Source organism: Oryctolagus cuniculus, chromosome 5 (assembly GCF_051225735.1).
Source record: "Oryctolagus cuniculus isolate XC-2025 breed Fujian yellow rabbit chromosome 5, ASM5122573v1, whole genome shotgun sequence".
Lineage (NCBI taxonomy): Eukaryota > Metazoa > Chordata > Mammalia > Lagomorpha > Leporidae > Oryctolagus > Oryctolagus cuniculus.
The window spans coordinates 21,371,313-21,374,955 of record NC_142871.1 but is presented as its reverse complement, the minus strand read 5'-3'; the positions used below and the strand labels follow the sequence as shown (position 1 = coordinate 21,374,955).

The following is a 3,643-nucleotide window of genomic DNA, read 5'->3' as shown; positions in this document are numbered from 1 at the left end:
TGTGTGTATACCTGCTAATTATAAGTGCATATACGTGATACTTATATAATAATTTTTATCACTTACATAGATTTTTTTAAAGCACAGCTAGGAAGTAAGGGGATTATATTGCCCAAATTTTGCAGTTAACAAGTTATGTAACTAGGATTTGATCCTTTCCCTGTGACTCAAGATCCTGTAACTAATAAGTAGTATGCTGCGTAATTCCGTACCACCATTAATAGGGTCATTCCAGATTGCTCCAAATATTTCCTGTACAGAAGTAAGATCTACTTATACAAGGTTAAGAAATATTTTTTTTTCACTCACCATTCTTAATAACCTTGCAAACATTTCATACATTTAACTTATTCCTGAAATGGTGTCACTTTGTGTAAAGTCGTTAATTTTTTTTTCCATTTTCCCAAACTTTATTAAAGAAAAAACAGTGGTGGTAAATCCTTAGAACACAGTCAATTTCCTGGGATTCCTCCATGACAATGTGACACTGGATTTCCAAACACATGCCAGCAGTGTACGTGGTTCCCAAACAGTAAGGAGGGGAGAAGGTGAACCCGAGTGTTCGTCTTCCCGCTTTCCCCAGTCTGTGGTCTGCCTGCACAGCTACTATGGCTTCATTAATTTTGGTCTGTAGCTCTCTCAGCTCTTCTACATGCAGCAATCGCAGAATCTGAGCAGCTTCATTAAGAACTGCATCTCCTGTGTCAAAAACAAGAATATAGGTCGGCGCTGTGGCGTAGCGGGCAAAGCTGCCGCCTGCAGTGCCAGCCTCCCATATGGGCACCGGTTTGAGTCCCAGCTGCTCCACTTCTGATCCAGCTTTCTGCTGTGGCCTGGGAAAGCAGCTGAAGATGGCCCGAGTCCTTGGGCCCCTGCACCCACGTGGGAGACTCAGAAGAAGCTCCTGGCTCCTGGCTTTGGGTCGGCACAGTTCCAGCAGTTTCAGCCAATTGTGGAGTGAACCAGTGGATGGAAGACCTCTCTCTCTCTCTCTCTCTGCCTCTCCTCTCTGTGTAACTCTTTCAAATAAATAAATAAATCTAAAAAAAAAAGAAAAAAAAAACAAGAATATGTTTGTTTAAAGCAGCAGGCAAGCCCTCTTTTGTTCGATTTGCTTTAGCAACTGTGTCCCGTGTTAAGCACTCCTGAAGCAAAATGAGAATTGCCAAGGAATCCTCATGATGCTGCATCTGAAGCAGGTTAGCCAAAGCCATTACACCAGCCTTGAAATCAGGATCACTTACATCCAAATTGACCAGTGGCTCTGCATTTTTAGTTGCATTGCCAGCTTTTGTTATATTATCGGGTACTAAGTCCTTGTATTTTTCAGCATTATCTCCATATTCAAGTCTAACAGCTAAACCAAGAACCCAGTCAATTGCCTTCTGTGGATCTTGAATCTTCAAAGGTCAGTTAACATCTCTAAGATACTTTTCAAAGAACTTGGGCCAGCCACTGCTATGAATGGTTTTTAAATTCCCTCTCTCGTCAATCTTGTTGTGTCTGATTTTCTGATCTTCAAGCCAAACAATAAAGTTTCTAAATTCTGTTTCACCTTTGCAGTTGAAGCCAGCAGGGTTGTGGTAGTCCAGAGCCATCAACTTGCGTTGGAACATGGTCCCCGCTCCTCGCTCTGGGCCCCCAAGGCCTTGGCCAGGAGAGGAGAAGCAAGGAGAAGCAGGCAGCACAGGCACAGGCAACACAGCTAGAGCTAAAGTTGTGAAATTGAAAGTAAAATATTTATATCAGTTGTAATGGGACAAGTTGTGAGTCATTTCACTTTAACCTGAGATAATAAAACTATTTTGCAGCAAGAAATAAAGTGACAATAAAACCAAATTTAAATAATAAAAAGTAATTTAAGGCAAACAAAGTCAGATTTTCAAAAACCTAACATGCAGTTGGGTGTACTCACTGCGGAAGGGACAGTGACAGCAGAGGCAGGCCGTGTCCTTAAGTGGGTGGAATGATGGGCAGCGAACGCCCTTCAGCCAGGAGTTCAGCATCGGTTACTCAGGGAGCCCATAAAGGATGGGAAGAGTTTGACTTCCCTCTTCCTCTTCAGTCTCTTTTATCACATTCATGTTTTTTCCCTTTCTGCAACATTTATTTCACCAAACTCTGAGCCATCTGGAAGATTTTGGTTACCTTTAATTCAAAGCATAATCCAAAATATAGTTACAACAGAAAGTTTAGGGCACAGGAAAGGCTAAACACAGCCTACGTTTAAAACATTGGAGAATAGCAGTGCATGCGCATCAAAAACAATTTCAGAAGCTGCTATATTTCATCCTTCTTTCTCTGTGGGCCTGCATAAAATAAAGTGCCCTGGGTTCAGACAAGTGCAGACATCGTTACCCTGGATTAACTTTTGAGTGTATCCTTGTCTAAAACATAAAAATGGAAACATCATTTTTTATTTTTTATGTTTTTAGGTGAAAACATTGTTCCTCAAAAAAATAGTCATCCAAAAAATTGCTATACATTTTCAAAAACCAATGTTATTCAAAATTGGTAACTGAATAATCATTTTGTGAGATAAATTTATTGTTTCAGTGCAAATAAAGATTATATAATTTTTAACCAGTCTCCTATTAATGGATATTTAATCTAGCACTTATTTTATATGCTTACAGATGATGGTGAATTGAGCACTCTTAACCTTCTCTTACTTGCATATATCCAAGTATTTCTTTGTGTCAATTCTCCAGCAATGGAATTGCAGTTATAGGATATTCACATAGAAGGTTAATATACCCTATAACAATTACTTTTCACAGTGTAATTATAATTTATATTGCTTCTAGTAGTATGCGAAACTTGTACTTATTTCCCTATAACTCCTCTAGAACTGAAAATTCTCCATTTGAACAATTTCTATAGTTTTGATGAATGAAACTTTTCACTGTTTACTGGTGAGCATAGTATTATTGTCAGTTTGATTATGTCTTCTATGCTAGTCTTCAAATATTTTCCTCCACTTTTCTTTTGGATTATTGGTTTTGTGATCCATTTTGCTGCTGTTAGTAACATCAGTATTACTAACATTGTGTAATGTTTTGTAATTAAATGTCATTTTTTTTCTTTACAGCAGATGAATGCCTTTTCTTGCTTAAATATATTGTATCAACCATTAGTTTATCACAAAGTATCAAGCATTTTTCAACAATGATTACAGTATTATAATTTATATTAGGTCTGTCTAAATTATTTTATTAAGGTACGTCTGATAGACTTCACTAATGTCCACCAATATCTGATTTACCTCCACTGCGTAAGCCTCTGGAAGATGACTTCCTAGCCAGTAAGCAGGTGGAAGGGCTTTCTGGCTCATGGTGGCCAATGGATGTAAACGTGATGCATGTGTCAATTCCACGTCAGTGCAGACAATAGCCTCTTTATAATTTCATCTCCTTTGTTACCCTGTTGGCAGCAAACATGTAGATCACATATTGAAATGTCAGGACCCTAAGATCTAAGCAATGTGGGCTTCTGAATCACATCTAGAGGACAACAGCCAAGAGACTCACCTGGCCTATCTTGAACTTTCCAAGAGTGAGAAATAAACACTGCGTTGACTTAATGAGCTTTTATAGGTATTTTACTACTGTTATGTTATTAACATAAACCGAGTGTATTCTGA

The 3,643-nt window shown here is 38.5% G+C and overlaps 1 pseudogene; it reads right to left on the bottom strand.

The window, feature by feature from the left end:
* Positions 1-317: 317 nt before the first annotated feature.
* Positions 318-1,677, bottom strand: LOC149126434 (tRNA-splicing ligase complex subunit RTRAF-like; annotated as a pseudogene).
* Positions 1,678-3,643: the final 1,966 nt, after the last annotated feature.